Source organism: Taudactylus pleione, unplaced genomic scaffold, assembly GCF_031769625.1.
Source record: "Taudactylus pleione unplaced genomic scaffold, aTauple2 ptg000116l, whole genome shotgun sequence".
Lineage (NCBI taxonomy): Eukaryota > Metazoa > Chordata > Amphibia > Anura > Myobatrachidae > Taudactylus > Taudactylus pleione.
Genome location: NW_028284518.1, coordinates 9326818 through 9351078, shown reverse-complemented (window position 1 = coordinate 9351078; position 24261 = coordinate 9326818).

Genomic DNA, 24261 nt, shown 5'->3' with positions numbered 1-24261 from the left:
TTTGGAACCAGATGCTGCTACATTGATAACCAGCCTGAAAGGCATCCTGTGAGTTTTGGATTCATTGTTAGACCACCGCCCAATTAGGTGGGTCTCCCAGGTGCATTCTCCTCTGGCGTCCCATGCTGGATAGTGGTTGAGACTGAGACGGATTGTCCTGCCCGCAGCATCCTTCGGTGTTCACTCCAGACGCGGATCTGAGTCACGTGACTGCTGACGGAGGTCCTGGCGGCTGTCAGCACAAAGACGGGCACTGACTCCGACCACGAGAGAACAAGCGGGCTACAGACGTGTTGGACACTTATGCTCAGCATCTCCCGCTGAACTATATCGAGCAACTCCAGCTCCAATCTCCTTTGTGTAAAGGGACGGCATGGTTCTTATCTACAGGTATTCATCGACAGCTTTAATTATCTAAGTACCCAGCAGAACTCTTTGTGACTGGTTAATGCACAATAGGGTACCTTTCCACTTGCTATACACAGGTGTGTTTTTGGATCACACGGTCAGCCTCACTTTCTATATCTGAGAACGGCCATACCATCTGTGACTTTGATACTAAACTGAAAAAAACTTTTCTCAATGGGTTCCATTAATATCATTATTGATACATTGTTGGGGATAGCTAGCCAAGTAGCTATAGGTTATATCATTGCCTTTATAAATCTAATTTACTACAGCATTATATAGTTCATATATATACAGGTATATGGCTTAGCCAATAATATAGGAGAGTGTGTTTTTAGATTTTGGAGCCTGATCAACTCCCTAAATCTGCATGCTTGCTAATTACCTGCCTCTTACATTTCTTATGAGCTAATTTAGCAGTCCTGATTATTTATTTTATATCCACTATATTGTGTTTGCATTTGTGTTTTTTGTTTTTTGTTATTATTTTAAAGTATTAAACTTTTTTATATATTGATGTGTCATTCCCATGTCTCAACCTAAATATCAGAGCGCAGTTTTTTTCTTCTACTCCAATAGAAGGTAGCCCTACTTAAATAAATAAAAACTATTTTTCCAGTAGCTTTTACAAATGTATTTAAAATTATTTGCCTATACGTGTGTCATTTAAAATATAGTAATGGGTGTAGATTTTCCCCTTGGTGTAAAACATGAGTCTTTTTAATCTTTGTATATCTGAATGAAGTAGGAAACTGTACTCAGAATGTATACTGTATGAATGTATGAATGAAGGCGTAAAGTAAAGTATGCCCCTCCCTTGATAAGTCTCGGCTTTCTCTTGGAATTTTTTTTGGTCCATATCAACAATTTGGGCTTCTAGTTCAGAGATTTTCTTTGCCTAAACCTTTCTGTTCTGGGAAAGCAGAGAGACATGAGTGGTAGTGCTAGTTTTATTAGTAGAGATATGTGCTGACCCCCGTGATTTGTTTTTGTTTTTGGATCTGGATTCATCTTTGTGTTTTGGTTTTGCAAAACCACACTCAAGTGCTTTGGTTTTGGTTTTCGATCTGGTTTAAAAAAAAAAAAAGAATTGATAAAATGTTTTCAAACACAACTAAAATCATGTAATTTGGATATAAAATCAGAATTCTGAACCGTGGGAAGATCAGAATCACGACTCAAATCTGTCCAGATCCCCTCAGGTGATCAGATCCGCGACTCGGATCTGTCCAGATCTCCTCAGGATATCAGAACCACGACTCAGATCTGTCCGAATTCACAAGATTTGGGTGGATTCGGATTTCTGGAGAACTGAACTGCGCATCTCTATTTATTAGTTTAGGAATTATTTGTTTACTTTGAACTTGAATAGCCCAAGTTGTTGATACATACATTGCTGTACATGTTTTCAGACATAGCAGCTAATATTTCAATTATCTGCTCTTTAAATAATGGGTAATCTGTTGCGTACATTGCTTTATTGATGTAGTCACTCATCCTGTAAACCCTGATCATGAGGAACATGTCAGGTGGTGTCTTCTGTATAGTAACTCTATTATGTGTCTCATTAAATCTAACGTCATCACTGACAAATTTTCACTTTCTAAAAATAAAGGCTATCCCCATACAATGGCACCATTGAAAATACTAGAGCTTATTTAATGCATCACTGCTTTATTGGACACTCAAAAATTTGCTTTAAAGGTTATGAAGCTTCAGATCTTAAAAAGTGTATAGCCACACAGTAAAGAGAATAGTTTTTGTGAAAAAGTGTCCTGAATATGATGGCATCATGCTACCATAATATACCAAAGTATATTAGAGTGTAATATTCAGTTTATAAAATTATGCACAAAGTTTGATTATGCCTTTTATTCTGTGAGGCAAGGCATTTTATAAATCTGTTAATGTTGTTTGTGTTATCTTTCTTTTTTATTTTAAATTGTAATGAATGGTATAATTATTCATGTAATTGGACAATTCATGCAATATAAGTATTTTTTTATTTAATTAGTATATGATTATTAAACTTAAGCAATTTAACAATTTTTCAATTAAAATTATATGTTGTGAACAAAAATATTATTATTTATACATTCTGACACAAGTTTAAGCCTGAACTTGTTGTATACTGTGGATGCATGTTACTAGTCTAAAAATTATAGACATATTTGCTATTCACATTGTTTATATACAGTATATAAAAATATAAATGGAAAAATATGCTTTTCTTTTTTTAAATATGTTTATTGGACTTTCAAAATATACAGAGATTATACAGAATACTGTGCATTAGTATAATTTTACATACAAAATATGCATTTTATGTAGAGATGTGCAGGTTCGGATCTCAGAGATCCGAACCCACCCGAATTTTGCAGATCCGAGTCGGATGAAAGCCAGCTCGGGTTTTCCCGCCTGACTCAGATCTCAAAGTGAGGCAAAACGTCATCATCCAGCTATCAGATTCTTGTGGGTTTTGGATTGTATAAAGGTTCCCCGCACTTGTTGCCGTTTTCATTCCGGCTGTGGAGAGTGAAGAGGACACAAGGAAGGGGCTGTACGGCTGTGTTGTTGCTGTGCAAGAGGCTGCCTGCTGTTGTCTATAGGGACTGGCTGCTGTTTACCAATAGGGCTGGCTGCTGTTGTCCATAGAGGCTGGCTGTGCTGTGCTGGTGTCCATAAGGGCTGTGTTGTCTATACTCTATAGGAGCTGTGCAGCATACAGAAGATAGGGGCTTTAGTGGCTCCTGTGTCACTGCAGTCCATAAAGAGGTGCTGCTGTGCTGTCCAGGGGGTGCTCTGTCCATCAGGGGTGCTCTTCACCCACAGTGTGAAAAAAATGAAAATAAAAAGTGTTTTTTTTCTGTGTGTGCGCGCGTTTGCCGCACTTAACAGACAATGTAGTTGCACAGGGGTGCTGCCTGTGTCATTTATCAAGGGGCTGCTGCCTCCTTCAGGGGTGCTCTCCACCCCCAAGTACCCCCCAAAAATTAATACATTAATAAAAGTGTTTTTTTTCTGTGTATGTGTGTGCATTAGCCACACTTATCAGCAACATAGCAGCGCAGGGGTGCTGCATGTGTTGTTTATCAAGGGGCTGCTGCCTCATTCAGGGGTGCACTCCCCCCAAGTGCCAAAAAAATATGTAAATACTTTTTTATTTCTGTGTGTGTGTGTGTGTGCGTTATCCTCACTTATTAGCAACGTAGCTGTGCAGGGGTGCTGCCTGTGTCATTTATCAAGGTGCTGCTGCAGGGCCGTCTCTACCTATAGGCTAAATAGGAAGTTGCCCAAGAGCCCCAGGATTCCAAGGGCCCGTGGCCGATAGCACCCCTACCCCCCATCGCATAGCTGCCACCACTAATAGTCCTGCATGGGGAGGAGGCAGAGGTGGGTACTGGCTCAGGGGGGAAACTAGCGGTGCTGCATTGCACCGGGGCCCACTGTGTGCAGGGGCCCATAACTGCTGCTGCACCCCCACTAGTGTCCCTCGGGCCCCAAGTGTATAGTAGACCACAGTAAGAGTGGTCTGCCCTACACAGTTTACAAACACACAGCCGCCAGCTGTGGCTGTGTGTTTGTTATAGCAGTAAATGAGAGTCAGACAGACTCTCATTGGCTGCTGCATCATCCACAGAGGGAGCAGGATGGAGCTCACTCATGAGCTCCGCTTTCCGGGTCCCCTCGAAGCAGGTGATGGGAGAGATGTCATGAACATCTCTTCCATCCCTTAGTGCAGAGCGAGAGTGGGCCCAGAGGAGTGGACAGCGGCAGTCATCGGCAGGAGTGGGGATCAGGTAAGTTGCTGTTTTTGTGTATGTAAGGGGGACTCACAGAGCATAGGGAGGGGTGCTACTGTGGGCACTATATAGGGGGCCTACTGGGGGCACTGTATGGGGATAGTGGCCACTACTGGGGGCATTGTATAGGGGGAGGCACTATTAGGGGCACTGTACAGGAGGGACCACTATGGGCAGCACTGTATGGGGAGGGTGGCCACTACTGGGGGCACTGTATGGGGGGATTACTACTGGGGGCAATGCATAGGGGGATTACTACTGGGGGCACTGCATAGGGGGGATTACTACTGGTGGCACTGTAAAGGGGGGATTACTACTGCATAGGGGGCATTCCAAGCTTAGGGCCAGAAGCTGTTTGGGGCACCTGAATGGGCAGATGGCTGTTCTGACTACCGCTACCTGGCAGCTCAGTATGCAGCCGAGAGCGTTGAGGAGGGTGGATGTGCGGACAGCAGCTGGGAGCAGGGATGCGGCTGGATTGGCAGATGGCTGTTCTGCCTCTTGCTACCGCAGTCAGACAGGGCGGCTCAGCATTCAACCAGAAGCAGGGATAAGGTAGTGTGGGGCCCAGGGTGCATTACCCGTTGCAATGAATGGGACAGCTGCCGACGGCATTATTAGAGCAGTACTATAAATGAGTCAGATTGACTCATTATTAGTCTACCATGGCTGGCCGCATTCTGTAATGAATAAAGAGGATGGAGCCTGGAGGTAGTCTGGCTGGAGGAGAAGGAGGCACCTCACCTCGCCTCTTTGAATCCTATATGTCCCTCTTCTCACTCAGGCTTATTCTCTCTGTGACTGAGACCCAGGGGTTAAAGTGCCCTGTCCCCGCTGGCTGCCAATCAATTGACTACTGTCAGAGGAGTCACAGAGTTCCCAGTGTGCTCTGCCCAATAAGTGATGTGGATGGTGCCTCCCCTCGCGGCTCAGCTGTTTCATTCCAGCTCAGAGTAACCTCCCCGACTGGACACTAATGGAGCAGATAATTCTTACACTGACCACCACTGTGTACATAAATAAATAAAAAATATAATGGTGGAGCTGGTGGGTGGTCAGGAGGGCAGTGGCAGTAAAGAATTAAATAATAAATATACATAAAGTGGGGGCAATAATTGAATAATTATACATAGAGGTGGAGGGTCATTCACAGGATAAAATTGTCTGGTGCTAAACAGGCATAGGAGCCATGAGCTGGACACATCATGGGGTGACCTGGAATGACACCGTAGGGTGGCTTGGATTAACGCAGGGGGTTGAACTGAAGTGATGCAGGGAGATGATGCTGGTGACAAAGGGGAGCACAGCAATACTCCAAAGGGGAGCACTCCTTCCATGAGGTTACATCCCTAGAAAGGATCCCACATGTGTGGGGGGGCACCAGCAAAAATCTTGCCTAGGGCATTAATTTGGCTAGGGCTGACTCTGGGGCCACTGCATAGGGGGGGGCTACTACTGGGGCCACTGCATAGGGGGATACTACTGAGGGCACTGTATAGGAAGACTACTACTGGGGCAATGCATAGGGGGGACTACTACTGGGGCCACTGCATAGGGGGGACTACTACTGGGGCGCTGCATAGGAGGAACTACTACTGGGGGCAATGCATAGGGGGATTACTACTGGGGGCAATGCATAGGGAGATTACTACTGGGGCCACTGCATAGGGGGGACTACTACTGGGGGCAATGCATAGGGAGACTACTACTGGAGGCAATGCATAGGGGTACTATTACTGGGGCACTGCATAGGGGGGACTACTCCTAGGGGCACTGCATAGGGGGACCACTTCTGGGGGCACTGTATAAGGAGCACTACTGGGGGCACTGCATAGGAAATTTGTTGTACTGTACATGTTCCTACTGTGACTTGTGTTTTTTTCCTGTAAATGACTTCTGTATTTCTGCCGATAACAACCCCCCCTCCCCCGGCACAGACTCCACCGTTAGCTTCCCATCCCCGGGAAGAGGACTGTTTAATAGGGGCCCGAGTGCTTTGCTTTGCCCAGGGGCCTGCACTGCTGTTAAGACAGCCTTGGGCTGCTGCCTCTTTCAGGGGCCCCCAAATGCAAAAAAATAAACAAATAAAAGTGTTTTTTATATCTGTGTGTGTGTGCGCATTAGCCACACTTATCAGCAATGTAGCTGCACAGAGGTGCTGCATGTGTCGTTTATCAAGGGGCTGCTGCCTCGTTCATGGGTGCTCTCCTCCCCAACAAGTGGCAAAAAATTTTTATATTTTTTCTGTGTGTGTGTGCGCATTAGTCACACTTATCAGCAATGTAGGTGTGCAGGGGTGCTGCCTGTGTCGTTTATCAAGGGACTGTTGTCTCGTTCAGGCGTGCTCTTCCAACCAAGTGCCAAAAAAAATTTCAGAAATTCCATCCAGGGGCAGTGGCTGCTGTGTCCATCCAGGGGCTGCTGTGTCCATCCAGGGGTTGTTGTGTTCATCTAGGGAAGGGCTGCTGTGTCCATCCGGGGGCAGGAGCTGCAGAGGTGTATTCGTAAAAAATATTGTCACACTGTAAGTGCAAAATGCAGTGTCCCTACTCCATGGTCCCTCTACCTGAATTTCAGCGAGTCAGACTCCATGCAACCGTATTCCAGAGTGCAGCTGCTCCTCCTGTAGACCAGGTCAGAAGATGTGTAGGGGGTGTGGTGATATGGAATGAAATGGAGCTCACATCCACTAAAGTGGACAATGAATCCCCAGTCTAATAGGGAGCGCAGCTGTAATTTATACACAACACAGGACGGGATGATGATATTGGTTTGGGTGATGGTATAATCTGGGGTGATGTATACATCATCTTCTTCACACAATATTAATTTGTCCACACTGGATTCACCATTACAGGTGCCTCTGTAATTTTTGCATGTAATTGATGGTCGTTCTCGTAGAATTTGCAGTTCATTTTGATGGACATCATCTTTACACATTTTGGGGAAGTATTCTCAGGCCGATCACTGACAAGGTTCCCAGCTGTGCTGAAAACTGTTTCTGAGGGTGGGCAGCTCAAGTAAAGCAAAGCCAGTTTTTGTAAGGGCCTCCAAATTGCCTCTTTTTCCTGCCAGTAGTTCTTTACATCTCTTCAGATCTGTGTCTGTTGGGAAGACAAAACAATGTCTTCATCTCTTCTGGGATGAAAATCCACACACAGTAGCAGGCATGGCGCTCAAGAAATCTCAAGAAAGGCACAATGTAAGACTTAAACCATAATCTGAAATATTGCATTTCATATGTTCCACTTGTCCACATATCTGCCACAGATTCTGTGCTGGTTAAGTGGATAGTGGGTACAAAAGCAGTTTGAAGGCCACTAACTATGTTTCTTTAATGTTCCTATCCAGGTTGGGAATTGCTTTTCATGTGGAATCTCTGCAAAGGATTATTTAACAGTCAATTTTGGAAAGCACTACTAGAAGTCTTCCTGGACCCCTTCTGGGATGACAAAATCCACTCCCAGCAGCAGCAGGCATGGCGCTCAAGGATTCCTCTGGGGCAAGGACTGATGTGAGTGAGTCAAATATTTTTTTGTAAATGCCTCCTCTCATCCCCTCCTCCCTCATAAATTTACTTCAGAATCAAATAATGAAATTAAATTTAATACCAATCAACCCTTCCTGTCCCTGCCTTCAACTACATACATACTCCAACTCCCTCAGGCCTCTCTTGAATAATAAAAACATTTGTTTCCTGATGTGCCATGTTGGAAGTTGAACTGCCACTTGTTTGTGCTGCCCAGCTGTGAGGTGGTCAAAATTGACTGTAAACGAGTGGAAATAAATGTTATTAAGGTTAATAATACTATAGGAACAAAAACAGTCCCAAATTATGTGATTTTAGCTGTTTTTATGATTTTTTTTAGAAAAAATACTGATCCAAAACAAAAAACAAAAACACGCAAGGGCAGTTTTGGCAAATCCAATCCAGATCCAAAACACGAGGAGATACAGATCCAAATCCAAAACCAAAACACGGGGGTTGGCGCACATCTCCAATTATACGCAGTCTAACATATATTGATGCTTCTCATTTTTTGTTATAGAGGTTTGGTATATGATTACTGATGCATTAGATCCAATGTCATAGAATAGAACTTAATCTTTCAGCTTGATTCTCTAAGGGGTAGATTCAACTAGCCGCGGGGTTGCCGCACCAGACCAATTAAATTGCTGGGGATTCCTCGCGCAGCAGTCCTCAAGACCCTGTGCGCAGGTCGGCCTTTACCTCGCAGCTCCTGGAGGTGCAATGTAAAATCCATGTTCAAACCACCAAATCGGCCTCGCACGCAGGGAAAAAACACATTGATTACGCAGTTTACACGGAATCAATGTGTTTACTGATTTTACAGTGCTGGAAAATGCTATTTCATTGAATAGTTTTTCCACGCGCCATGGGGATTTTGGTTGGCAATTAGTTGCTGGGACAACCCCGTGGCTAATTAAATCTGCCCCCAAGTGCCTGGAATTTTGACATTCCCGACATTTATGTCAATGAGTTTGTCAAGTGGGCAGCTAAAACTGCCTTAGCAAGTAATTCATGCAGGGATTTTGAATCCCCTGACACATCAGTGGGCAAGGCAGTGCTGGTGGATCGGCCTTTGCAACAATAAACATGAAGGTTGTATTAGACTTGTATCTTGAGAAACAAAATACAATAGTTAAGAAAGGGGAGGGTTCTAGTTAGGTTATGGGAAATACTATTATAAAATATTGAAAAAAATCAGTAAAATATAGGATATACAGTATGAAATATGTGGCATCATTGTTTAGTAAGAGACATTTTACATTGCAAAATAGACCACTGCCCATTATACCTAAAGTGTACACTTAAAAAAAATAATCTTTGAAAAAAATGCTTAACACACACCTTTATATGAGAAAAATATTAAAATTAATTTATTAAATATATTATCTTAAAATATATTAACTGCTGACAAAATTGTGTGTGCTTATTAAGGAATCATGACTGATGTGAATGATTAAATAATGACTAAAAACCACAGCAAATAAAACCATCCTCCGCATACAAGCAATGTCTAGCTCTTTTTTAGGCATTCTTTCTACGTAATTTAAAGTAAACCACGGGCTTCACGGAATCCCTTTTTGTTCTTACAGATGAAAGATTATTTTTACCATCAATTAGATACCTGAAAAATGGTGGGAAAAATCCAAACTATTTCTTATTATCTGATTGGTGCAACTGACCACCAGTCAGATATATCAGTACTTTTGGGTATAAATTTTAACACTTTTCCTATTCAGTAAAGAATATATGAGCATTGGAGATAGGAGGTGTTTTTTATTAAGTATGATTTTATCATTATGGTTTACTGATCATTTGAAGCCCAAGCAGATATGTATTTCCAGACAATGGTGTCAATGATTGGCTGAGACAGAATCTGTTAAACATTAAATCTGCACGACGCCATTTTGCGAATGGCAACAAGATGCCATTTTGCCATCTTTGATGCCGGGATCTGGATCCAGAGTGCGTGCGTATGTAACAACTGTACCTTGTGACTGTATAATTTGTTTGCGCTAATTGTATTTAGATCACAGCGTGTAACCATCTGCTTTTATGTTGAATAATAACTTTTGTGCTTTGGAACCACAATCAAAGTCTGAAAGCAATTATTTCTTGTGCAACTCAGAACGCTTTATTGCGACAATTTTGTATAGATAGGTAGGAATCGATAATGGCCATGTCCATAATTCTGTAAAAGTAGAATCATACTTACAGTATGTATATAGTTCTTCCATAATCCTCTGAGCAAGATTCAAAATAGAACATTTTGTTTAGCTTTGTGGCCCCCATAGAAAATAGTATTTATTATTATTATTATTATTATTATTATTATTATTATTATTATTATTATTATTATTATTATTTTACAGACACATTTATAATGACAATTGGCATCACAGGGAAATGGGGTTGGGTATGGGATTCTGTCGCACACAATACCGGTGCTCAAATCCCGATGCTGGAATCCTGACTGATTTGCAATACCGACACCTGAAGGTAAGTACTTTAACCCTACTCCTAACCCTACTCCTAAACCTAACCCTACCCCCCACAGCCTAAACCTAACCCTCCCATGCAGCCTAAACCTTGCCCACCCCTCCCACAGCCTAAATATAACTGTCTACCCCCTCAGTCTAACCCTAAACCTCCCCCCCTGCAGTCGAACCCTAACCCTACCCCTAGTGCCTAACCCTAACTTTAATACTTTCCTTTGGGATGTCAGAGATCGGGATTCTGACAGTTGTTGGGATTCTGGCACTGGCATTCTGAGAGCTAGCATCCTGACCATCGGGATGCCAACTACATCTTTGGCAATGTATTGTATCATGGCATCTTATTGTAGCATTTCAGTGTACAAAAGGTTAAAAAGGGTCCTAGAGCTAATAGGTTAAACTCAGAACACTGCTGATGTAATCTTTCATGGGCAAAAAAATGTAAATAACATGAACTCTTTCTTTTCAGTAACTCTAAATTTGCTAATTCCTTACAAGAAATATCTTGTGTTGTTCCTTACTCACAATGCTCTAATAAGAATAAATAATAAGAAAGGGATGCAGTTTATAGACCGGCAAACTAATGCCGTCGTTCTATATCTCGACACAAGGAGCCCGACGGGGGACTTCAGATCAAAATACCGACGCCTATCTGAATCCCGATGCCGGAACTCCAAAGCATGACAGCCCGAACGTGGTAAGTCGGGGACGTCCTTAGTATTAGCCATGGGGGGGGGTTAGGTTTAGGGAGTGTAGCAGGGTTAGGGTTAGCTTTTTTGGGGGGAAGGTTAGGGTTAGGCACCCCTAGGGGGGAGGGTTTTGGTTATGCACCCCCGGGGTAGGTTGGGGTTAGGCACCCCCCCAGGAGGGCTATGTTTAGGGTGCGGGAAGGGGGGGTTATGTGTAGGCACCCCTGGGGGGACTTAGGGTTAGGCACCACCCTGGGAATTTTAGGGTTAGGCACCCCTAAGGGAGGGTTAAGGTTAGGGGGAGAGGGGTGGGTTCAGGGGTGCTGAGAGGAGGGGTAGCGGGTACAGATTACCCGGGCCCAGGCTTCCTGAGGTGCCCGGCGGAGGGCCCGGGTCTGGCGCCACTCCCCCAGTCTCTTCTCTCTCTCTCAGCAGCCCAGCACACAGCATGTGCTGAGCTGCAGTTGGAGACTGCTCGTGGCTGCTGAGCCGCAGCCACAGCAGTCTCCTTTGCCTGTGGGGGGGGAGCGATCACACTGATCACGCCCCCACTAGCTTTGCGCCGGGCTGAGGGGCTTACAGCGCCCCCTCCCTGGCGCTGCAAAACTCTTTCTTTTTTGTTTCGCTTGAGGGGGCATGGCCACACCTCCCGCAATTAGGACATGCCCCCTCTGTATCGGGGCCCGCCGCTGCTTTCTACGGCCCTGGGTGGGTTTGGGTACTTACCAGCCGGCATCGGGTTCTCCTGCAGTCAGGCTTCTCGTCTCAGGATTACATACTGATTCCATAAGAACATCAAGCAACAAATTACCGCATGAGTTAATACACCTTTCTAGATGTTCAGTTCTTTGCTTAGCAATGTACTTTCAATTATAGTATTTTCCTGATTAAGTTTTATCTGAATATCAAGCACAGTATATTGTTTAGAAAGAATTAAGGAGTTTGAAGACTTCATGATTACTGTTTTATTATCTTGCAGTTAAAAATTACTACAATGCCATATTAAATATTTGTCTTATACTGTATGATGCCCTTGGTGTTGAAAAAAATTGTAAATTGTGACTCTAATCTTCATTAGAGCCTGCTTTCGTGAAGTTTACAATCTATACGCCATACCATACAGACACATACACAGTAGGGTTAACTTCAATTAAATTCTTCTATTTTCATTCAATAAAATAAATGAATGAACCACCCACCAATAATGGACAGAAGAGTGGAGCCAGGAGTCAGTTGGAGTGGACCAGAATACAATCCAGAGCCTCTGACAGTATGTACTGGCTGCACAGAAAATCGGGGGGCCAGGTCCTCTAGAGGACTGGACCTGAAGCACCTATTCCTTCTGAATATTTTGTTATGGGACCCAACTGTGCTATGTTAGGCCCCTCCTTTAGACCTAGTTCATGTTCTAGACCTAACCTGAATCTAAACAGAACTCATAAATACTATAAATGTAACGAATCTTCACGCACCAGAGCATATGCTAAAGAAATTAAAACACTATGAGCAGTACAAAAAATATAAAAACAGTAAAATTTTTACTATTGTCAGGGCAGTTTGCATAACCAGTAATAAGCTACAGTATTAGTTTGTGTACAAACAATTTTCTCCCACTAAAAATGACATTTAAAATCCCCAAATGAAATAAACCACTATTATGTGGGTAATTGGTAAGAAAATTATGTTTTATATTATAACACAATCCCTGCAGTCACAGCTCATAATCTTTATTAGGTGTTAATTGATCTACATGTTTAAGATTTAATACCCATTTAACCATACACATTAAGAATGTCAGTCGATTAGCATTATCATGAAAGGCTGGATTATCATTGTTATGCATTGAGAAAGACCCTATTAATGACGGGATTCATTGTCATTTTACTCATTTATATTCAATAGCCAAATGTCTTTACATTTATTCTTTAGAACTTGCAATAAGTTAAACTTCAATGCAAATTACAGTATATGATGAAATGCACCTCCATGATCTAAACAGTGTTCATCCTGCTTTTATATTGCAGTTTCACCAGTTGTTAACTTATATTGGTCTAACCTGGGGAACTGATTTTTTTTTTTTGCGGGGATCAATATAATTCGTCTAATACTGGCACCTTCAATATGGCCTCCACAATGTACAGTAAATCTGATATAATAGCAGTCTACTTTATTTGTTAGATTTGCTGGTAGACAGCTCATACATACAGTAAATAACAATTCCTCCATGTTGACCCCTGGCACTGACCTAATAGAGGCCAGCTTGTCTAGCATCCATTGCACTGCCCACAGACAACACAAGCCTTATAATATAAATCTTAGGGGTTGATGTTTCAAGCAGTGAAAAGAGTAGAGAGGTGGACCAGTGGAGAAGTTGCCCATAGCAACCAATCAGCTGCTACCTAAATTTTTATAAAATGTACTTGATAAAATCTTATCTCAATGCTGATTGGCATGTAGTAGGTATTATTGCTGGCCGCATAGCCGGCGGTTCAAATCCCGACAGCGGCAGCCCGACAAGGGTGAAGATCCCGATCGTCCCTAAGGTAAGTATCGCTAACCTATTTCCCCCCCTAACCCTCCCTTAGGGGTGCCTAACCCCCCCAAGTGCCTACCCTTATGCCCCCTCTAAGTTCCTAAACTTAATCCCCCTTCCCCGCAGCCTAAACCTAAGTCCCCCGGGGGGGTTGCCTAACCCTAACCTCCCACCGGGGGTACCTAACCCTAACCCCTTCTTCCCCTAGCCTAAACCTAACCCTCCCAGGGGGGTGCCTGACTTTAATTCCCCCCAGGAGTCCTAAACCTAACCCTCCCCCCCGCGGCTGTCCACGCCCGGTGCCCAGCTTACCTTCATTCGGTATGCCGGGCGTCGGTCTTCCGGGCGTATGGTTAATGACAGGCTTTGAATTTCGACGCTTGTCATTAGTACCACGACGGGATTAGAAAGTCTTGAAGCCAGCTGTCTGCATTTAGACTGTCGGCTTCCAGACTACATCCTGCTGTTTGGTTGTTATGGGCAACTTCTCCACTCTTTTCACTGCTTGATACATCAACCCCTATCTCTTTCCCCAGGTCTAGCCTTAAAGACAAATGGAAAACTCATGTCTTCCTCCCACTAGGCCTGATTTATCAACAAGTTTTATCACTCACAACGAGTGATAAAAATAGTTGCATATGATAAATTATGCTCCAGCCAATCAGCTCCCAACTGTCATTTTCAAACAGATGACAGGAGCTGGAGCATAATTTATCATATGCAATGAGTTATATTTGCAACAGTAATTACTGCGCTGATATTAAATATATTTAAATCTGTTTTAGTGAGAAAGTTTGCTCTCTATTATTGGACAGGAGGCTTGTTTAATTTTACTAAATATACTGTAAGTTTTATTAATAAGTAACCAATATTACCAAGATATATACATATATTTGTAAAACCAATCATTTATTATTATTACCAGTTATTTATATAGCACACACATATTCCGCAGTGCTTTACAGAGAAAATTCGGCCTTTCACAGCCATCTCTGCCCCAGTGGAGCTTACAATCTATGGGCCTGATTCAGACCCGCTCGCGAGTGGCTGTCCGCTCGCAAGTGGGTCGATGGTCTGCACTGCGCATGCGCACGACGGAGGGAGCTCCGTCGTGCGCATGCGCGAGACGCGACGAGCGAAGGACTTTCCTTCGCTCGTTGTGTCTGATCAAAGGGGGCGTGCTGTCGTTGTTGATTGACAGCACGCCCCCTTTGGTGGGCGTGCCGGGGGCGTGCCTCCCAGACGGGGGCGTTCCCAAGGGAACGCCTACCGTCAGAAGCCGACCCCACTGACATCACTAGTGATGTCAGTGGGAGTGATTTTTAGAGCCAAAATCACTCCGGGCCTTGCGGTTGAGAAACTCAACCGCAGGCTTCGGCTCGCAGTGGCGATGGTCGCGATGGTCAAGACCATCGCGACCATCATCCTGCACGCTCGTATATGCTGTGGGTGGTGACCCACAGCTATACGAGCATACAGGAGGACGCTCCATAATTATGGAGGTGGGCCCTGATTCAGAGTGAGCGCTCTGGTCAGAGCGTCCGGCTCTGAATCAGGGCCTATATTCCCTAACACATGCGCACACCCATACCCACTATGGGTAATTTTGTTAGCAGCCAATTAACCTACCAGTATAGTGTGGGAGCAAACCGGAGGAAACCCACCCAAGCACAGGGAGAATATACAAACTCCACACAGTTAAGGTCGTAGTGGGTATCGAACCAACGACCTCAGTGTTGTGAGGCAGTAACGCTAACCATTACACCATCTGTGCTGCCAATCTCATGAGACAACAAAATCAACATAATATAACAACAATATAAAAATATATCACATACATAATATATAGAGAAAAGCTTCAACAAGTTGTACTCCAAGGGTCATACAGTATATTACATCCAGTTACTAAAATAGCAGGTCTGCAATGTGTTTATAGTACTCTCTCAATAGACACCCTGTAGCAATAAATTGCTATTTTCAAAGTAACTCCGGCAGGTCAATTAAGTGTTTTGTAGCTGCTATGATTAGAGTCCATATGGTACTGGCTTCCCTGTACAAATAATAGATTCAACAAATCAAGGAGGTGTACCGCAATCTGATGTATAACCTCTTATTAAGCAGCCCAATACTTCTTTGTACCTTTAGTGGCAGTATTTCCGCTACGATAGTGAGGTAATGCTACGGGGAGCTGTGTCATGGGTACTGAGTTCCTGCAGAGAGCAGTGGCTGGAGATGCTGGCAACGCTTACAGTATTCGCAGAAGAAATCAGCTTCCGCCGCGGGCTCTCCTTATCTCTGTGCTACAACAATCTTTCACTATGTGATAGAGCAATGACCAGAGCTGGGTCACTAGCTGAAGGGGAAGGTAATGCCTCTCAAAGTCAACGTGTTTCATCCCTTGGAATGCTGGGACTTTTTCAAGACCCCTTCAGCTCGTAACCCAGCTCCGGTCATTGCTATACCACTCTACCACATGGTGAAAGATGGTTGTAGCGCAGATAAGGAAAGCCCACGGTGGAAGCTGATTTCTTCTGTGAACACTGTCAGTATTTCCAGTGTCTCCAGCTGCTGCTCTCTGCAGGAACTCAGTACCCGTGACACGGCTCCCCGTAGCAGACTTATTGGGGTCTAATCATCATCACTTGATTTATACAAAAGCAGGTGAAAATTAACACTTTTGCATACTTTTGTATAAATGAAGTGTCAGGGCCATTCATCAAGCTCCGAAAAAACATTTTTTTCAGAACTTAGTGATGTTACTGTTCACCATCCTGAGATGGCATACAGCCCCTGATAGCCTGTGAAGATTTACATGGCAGCCACTGCAGCTAGAAAAGGCATCTGCAGAGCTCCGGGGCACCACAACCCGGTGAGTCTCCAGACTCCACACTGCCTCCTGCTCTGACTCACCTCTCATGTTCACTTTCTATCTCCCTTCCAGGCTCCACAGCACAGCTCTGGGCCTGAAGAGGTGACAGGTGAGAGGGACCGGGACCTGGGGGACCAGTGGAAGGTGGCAGAGCTGGGGAAAGGATGCGGGGACAGGGCACAGCAGCCGAGGGAGGAGAGATGGGGGGGACAGATCACACACTGTGGACACCAGGGAACGGGTGATGGGGGAGGAGAGATTGCACAGAAAACATTGGGGGGGAGCACAAAGCAAACACTGGGGAAAGGATGCAGGCAGGGCCATCTCTTTCATTGGGCTTGTTGGGCAGTTGCCCAAGGACCCGAAGATTCAAGGGGCCCGCCAGCCCCCTTCAGCCCCGGCCAATTAGTAAATGTGTGTTGTTTTTTTTTAAAGCACTGTGTATATTGATTCAACCCCCAGGTGACGAGCGATACCAACCCTCCCCCCCTTGCCCGTCACCAGCACCTGCCCCCGCCTGAGGTTGACGGGTCAAAGTACTCACCAGACCTGGGCGGAGCTGCTACGTCTTGCGCACGAGGTCAAGCAGATGTCTACTAGACGTCTGCTTGACTTCATGCGCAAGACGCAGCTGCTCCGCCCAGGCCAGCTGCTGCTGGCTCTGCCTCATTGTGCCGCTCAGCTGCTGCCGCCGCTTGCCGCGTAGAGTCCAACTGTCTCTCTGGTGCCGGAGTTGGACTACTGGTGAGGTCACTGGAGCAGGTTGAGGATCCGTCGACGTCGTCATCCCAGGGTCTGGTCTCAGCTTCATCTCAGGAGTCAGTAGACTCAGTACTCAGGTGACAGGTCAGGAGACTCCTTTTAAGTCTTCATATGCATGGGATGATGGGGGAGGGGGATGGGAATGCAACCACCTACCAGCTTACTATGAACATTTCATGAGTCATGACTAGGACATTTTTGATAATGTAATGTAACATACATTTACATTATCAAAAATTTCCTAATAGTCATAGTCATCATGAGCCATACTTATGGATGGGGTCCCCATAATGGGGTGGTGTGAAATCAAACCCACTTTACTATCCAATATTGTATAACTCCAGTGATAAATGAGAATGCCTCAGTGATAAAGAGAATGCCTCAGTGATAGATGAGAATGCCTTCACAATCTGGATCTGTATTGTTTATACATTGTTATACAGGTGGTACATTCAGACTCATGGGACACCTGGACGCACATCATGCAGTCATCAACATTTCAGTTTAATAACCTTTGTCAGGATACCTGTTATCCAGTTATTGAATTGAAACATTGATAACCGCATGATGTGGGTCTAATAGGTGTCGGTCGCATCAAACAAGTCCTGTAAATGCCGCCTTTCACATTACCTGTATCTTTTTTGTATAAAATAAATATATACTGTGTTTATATCTATATATATATATATATATATATATATATAATCTCAGTGGCGGCTCCAGACACAGGCAAGCCGGGCTGTCGCTATTGTAGCTGGTGGGCACAGAAAAAGCCCACCCTGCCTCCTGGCACTAGTTGGATAATGTAAGCTCAGGGGGAGGGAGTGGAAGAGGGAAGGGACAGCAACACAGGATGGCGATGGGTGCAGTAAAGCCTAGCGCCGGTCCTGATAGATATATCTCTATATATGTATATATATCTCACAAACAATAGATTGTGATTGTGATATTGTATTGTATTTGACCGTAGCTGACAGGGGTTTTTAGCTAGAGGTGCAGCTTTGTGTGATTAACATTAGCGCAACACAAAGGCATTTGATTTTGATATATATATATATGTATATATATATATATTATATATCTGTTTTGGTTTGGATTAGTCATCATTGTCCTGAATATAGATGTTAGCAGCAATGTGGAGTTTTTGTTTGAGTGTTAACATTTCTTTTATTCTTAAAAGAAGATACGCTGCACTAATCCAGTGGTTCCAAAAACTTTTGTGAATCACAGGGCATGATTCTATTCAACGCAAAGTGAATAGCAGCGGGAAACAGCTCCCGGATTATATTTTTTTCCCGTGAATGGTTGGGTAGGGGCCCCAGTGCATTGCTTTGCCCAGGGTCCACACTGCTGTTAAGACAGCTCTGGATGCAGGAAGAGGAGATATAATATAGATGGCAGTGTTGGTAGTGGGGGGCACAGACATCGGCAGCTGTGGGGTGGGAGTTGCAACTGTAAACAGGGGGGGAAATACATAGGGACCTGGCAGGTGTAGGGGGGACAGTATCACTTTTCCAAAAATCTGACTATGCAAACAAAGAAGCTTTTTGGAAGTGATACTTTAGTTAATGAGGCATGATGAATGCCTCCAAACAGTTTTTTAAACTCGCAGCGAGTTTAAAACATATTTATCACAAGTGTTAAGTATGTAATGTTGAATAGACCCCTTAATGTGCTAAGCAATACTATAAACAACTAGAGATGAGTGGTTCGGATTCCTTAGAATCTGAACCCTGCCCGAACATTGGGAATCCGAGTAAATCCGAGTGACTGCTCGGATCTTTCCGTCTGACTCGGATTCCAGTTTTAGGAAAAACGTCATCCTCTCAGTGTCAGATTCTCCTGGGTTTTGGATTCTATATAAGGCACCATGGACAAAACTCAGCGCCATTTCCTTGTTAAGTACGCTGCTGTATAGGCTGTGCTTCTTAGTCAATGTGCATTTAGTGGGGTGCACGCTGCTGTGCTGTACTCTGTTGCATAGGCTGTGTCCAGACTCACAACAAGTCACAAGTGGCTGTGCAGCTTAGTTAATGTGTATAGGGGGTACACGATGCTGTATGCTGTGCTGTACTCTGCTGTATAGTCTGTGTCCACACTCACAAATCACAAGTGGCTGTGCTTCTTAGTCAATGTGTATAGGGGGTACACACTGCTGTATACTGTGCTATACTCTGCTGTATAGGCTGTGTCTACACTTACAAGTCACAATTGGCTGTGCTGCTTAGTCAATGTTTATAGGGGGTGCGATCTGCTGTATGCTGTACTGTATTCTGCTGTATAGGCTGTGCTGTGTCCATCAGTAAGACATTCACTAAGCCCTGTGACTCCACTCCACGCTGTTTGAATAGAGCTGTTCCTGCAACATCAAAAAATAAAAAAAATGTAATTAAATTATTGTATTGTTTGTATGTTTGTTTTGTGTGCTTTGTTTTGTTCACGTGCATACTGTATATAAGCCCTGTGTCTCTAGTCTATGCAGGAGTACAGCTGCACCATCAAATAAATAAATAATTGTATTTTTTGTACTGTTTTGTGCGCTTTTCTCATGTGCATATATAAGCCCCGTGGCTCCTGTTCACGCAGGAATAGAGCTGAGCCATAGAAAAAAATTAGTGTATTATTTGTACTGTTTGGTGCGCTTTGTTTTGCTCATATGCATATATAAGCCCTGTGGCTCCAGCCCATGACGGAATAGAGCTGTGAGATAAAATACATTTTTTTTATTGTTTTTATTGTTTGGTGCACTTTGTTTACATGCTGCATACATAAGTCGTGTGGTTCCAGTCAACACAGAAATAGAACTGTGACATTAAAAAAATAAAATGTATAGTTTGTACTGTTTGGCGCACTTTGTTTTGTTCACGTGCATACAGTATATTAGCCATGCAGTAATCTGCGAACTGAAAAATGGATAATGTTCCGTTTAGAGATGAGCAACCAAATACTGTTGCTGCAGCTCCTGCCACCAGTAATGATGACAATGCTAGTCAGGGCCGGATTAATGGGGGGACGACAGGGGCAGTAGTCCCTGGGCCCCCACATCTAAAGGGCCCCATACCCATCGGGGTTACAGTAGACCAGAGAAGACGGAACCAGTACCCCTTCCTCTGGCCCATCTCAGCCCGGCACCACAGAGAGGCTATATTTGCTTGGCGCCCGCTGAGATTTTGTTACCAGCGGGCTCACGGCTTCCTCCCCACAGCAGCATTACTAATTGGGGCACTACTACTGGGGCAATACTCAGGGGGGGAATTACTATCGGGCCATTACTACTGGGGCACCACTACAGGCTGCACTGCTACAGAGGGAGCATTACTATTGGGGGCACTAATACAGGGGGATTACTACTGGGGGGATTTATACAGAGGGCACTACTACAGATGGCATTTCTACTTCTGGGCGGGGCATTACCACTGGACACTACTACAGAGGGAGCATTACTATTGGGGGCATTACTAGTAATACAGGGGCATTACTACTGTGGACATTTATACAGAGGGCACTACTACAGGAGGCATTACTACTGGGGCATTACTTTTGGGGGCACTACCACAGGGGGCACTACTACTGGGGGCATTACTACTGGGGGAAATACTATTGGGGGCTCTACTACTTGGGGCATTACTACTGGGGCACTACTACAGGGAGCATTACTATTGGGAGCACTACTACAGGGGCATTACTACTGGGGGCATTACTACTGGTGCACTACAACAGCAGGCATTACTACTGGGGACATGCCTACAGGGGGCATGACTAATGGGGGAATTGCATAGGGGCACTGCATAAGGGGCACCACTCCTGGGGGTACTACTACTGGATGCACTGCATAATGGACCCCACTACTGTGTGCTCTGCATATGGGGCACTACCACTGTGGGCACTGACACTACTGGGTGCACTGCATAAGGAGCACCACTACTGTGGGCTCTGCATAAGGACCCCATTGCACATACCCCCAGTTCATCCATATTTAATATGGTTCCCACATGTTTGTTGCCCAGGGGCCCCCAATGACCTTCATCCACCCTGACACTAGTCCTTCAATGTCATCTACTAAAGCCAATGCTCAAGGGAAAAGAGGGTCTAAGTCAGGGCATCTAAAATAAAAAAAAATCAATAAACAGTGCTAAAGAAATATCCTATCTTATAAAGGGAAACTGTGGTGAAGAAAAACATAAAATTCATCAAATGCAGTGGCAAGGAAAGACTGAGGCCCCGGTCTTTATTTATGAGTGGTCATTCTGCAAGTGTCAGTGAGGCGTCTACCTCTCATGATGATGTAAGACCATATCACTCAGAGTGTAGAAGAGGTGTAAAAAAATTAAAACCACTAATGCAGTAGAACAAACTATGCATTCAGAAACAGAAATGTCACAAATCCCTGAGGAGAGTCTAAGGAGTGGATCCAATTAGCAACAATGATCTCACCGGTGCGAGTCATCACGGCAATGGGTGCACTTTACAGCAGCCAGGATTCACAGAATTTTGTTCGCAGCCCCATAGGGGCTCCGAGTGGGCCACAAAGGGTGCGAGCTGCCTGTCCGTTGCCTGTGTTTTAACGCCATTGTATTGACAACTCACACCCTTTGCAGCTAATTGGATTGACCCATAAGTGTGTCCACGAGTGCGATATGTGAGCCTGACCTTTGTGATACGGTTGTACTCTCAGAGAAGCCGCCTTCCACCATTTCTGCTCTGTCTGCAAATGTGGGGATGAGCAGCACAAATATAGCTGATGACAGAAATTGAGGATGCCACCAAGAAAGTGCAAGAGGATGATATCTGTGTAGCTGACGCTGGTACTAATGAGGATGTTGGGTATGAGGATGTTGTTTGTGTAAGTCAGGCACCAGTGGAAGCAGCTCTTAGCAATGACAAGAAGAAGGCCATTGTCATACCTGGGCATAGGACCAACAAATGCACCTCTTATGTGTGGAAATATTTTTACCCAAATCCTGACAACAATTGTCAAGCCATCTATAGCATTTGTAAAACCATGATAAGTAGAGGTAGGGAAGTTAAGGGGTCCATTTACTAAGCCTTGGTTGGAGATAAAGTCAACTGAGATAAGGTACCAGCCTGTAACATGGCAGTTAGGAGCTGATTGGCTGGTACCTTATCTCCGTTCACTTTATCTCCATCCAAGGCTTAGTAAATAGACCCCTAACTATCTAGGCACCTCCTCCCTGTTACATCATTTGCTGTGAACTCATGAAAAGTTTTTGACAGAAACTAGTGCAAAAAAATAACAACAAGCAGTCCAGCATCAGCTAGCTCCCTTTTCTCAAGTTCAACTAGATTCCAGCACCTGCAATCTCTACCGCCAACACGTTCATCCTCAATATTCACAGTAATGATCGGAGGTAGTCCTGCATCCAATTTTTTAAGGATAGGTGACTCCTTCCCTATCCAGGATTGTGTAGAAGAATCCATCAGTGCTAGGTCTGCTGCTGCTAGGAATGGATCTTCATTCCAGAAGGGGACCAAGAAGACTACTATTTAAAAAAAACAACTGACTGTGAAACAATCCATTGCAAGGGACTGTAGATAGACAGTAATTAGATAGACAATGTCTAGATAGACACCAGATGTTAGACAGTCAATAGGTCAACAGGGGCAAAGGGTCAACACACTAAAGGTTGACATGCAAGAAGGTCGACATGTACAAACCGGCGACAGAGTCAAAAGATTGACACAAAAATGGTCAACACATTTATTTGTTTTGTTTCTTAGGGTTTAGGTTTAGGGTTAGGCACTTCTTGGAGGGTTAGGCACTAGAAGAAACGGTTAGGGTCGGTTACCTACCCTGACGGTTAGGGTTAGGCACCAGGATGGAGGGTTAGGGTTAGGGACCAAGGGGAGGGTTAGTGTGAAGATTAGGGCTAGAAAACAAATAAAATCACGTGTCGACCATTTTTGTGATGACCATTTTGGGTCTACCTTTTGACCCTGTTGACCATTTGTACCTATTGACCTTCTTACATGTCGACCTTTAGTGTGTCGGCCTTTTGTCGCTGTCAACCTTTTGTCTCTGTCTAACATCTGGTGTCTACCTAGACATTGTCTATCTAATTACTGTTTATCTCTTTTACCACACCCCCTTTGCAAGGGGAAGCAAGTATGACAGCTCTCACCCAGTCGCATAATTGAATATTGAAAACAATATTGTGAGCTATGAGGTGGTCAAAATTGACTGGAAATTAGTGAAATTAATGTTATTGAAGTTAATAATACTCTAGGAACAAAAAAAGACTAAAATTATGCGATTTTAGTTGTTTTGGCCAATTTCTGGAAAAAAATCCAAAATCAGTCACGACAGCTTGGCAAAACCAAAACCGGCCGACGAATTACAGTAGAACCAAAACCAGCATAAATGGTCTGGCTCACATCTCTATTAACATCCAATATGGATTCTTTATTTCGATTATAGAAAAAATGTAAACTAAACAATATTATCGGTGGAGTTTTTCCAACAAATTGTAAATTACATAAGTTTTGGTCTTTATAATCTATGATTTTTTGTGTTCTTAATAGCAATGCTTATTTTATAAGTTGCTGCATTTAATGCTATCATTTTTAGATTTCCAGATACAATTACATGGACATTATTTTGCCACTGCAAATGTCAGATTGTCTAAATCAATCTAAATGCTACTTACTGAAAATAGTTGTAATATAAATTGTGTTATCTGGCACTTTGGTTTTTCCTTGTAACTTGTGACTGCCACCTTAAAACAATCACAGAGAGATATTTCACTTAAGCAACAGCAGAAAATTATTTTTATGGACATATGCAATTTATTTCATATATAAACCTTTCCATACTAGTTCCTAATTGGTCTCATTTACCCATATGTTTTTGATCTGCGTCAAACAGTAAGGGGGAAGTAAGATGTCAAGCTGTTTATTTCATCACTAATATGTTATCTTATAATAAAGAGTTAGCATAACTGAATCTGTCATCCGTAGCAATCTGGGGAATGTTATTGCTGGCAGCCCCATTCTCTTCAAACTAACTGCTTTTTTGCAGTACAAATGTAGCATGTACTTTCTAGATTGCCTCTGAACAATTGCAAAAGTGACTTTCACTGTTTTTGTTTCATGTAACTGCACAGATGGCGACTATTGTGAAGCTGTAGATCCATGAGGTCCAGGCAAAACTGACTC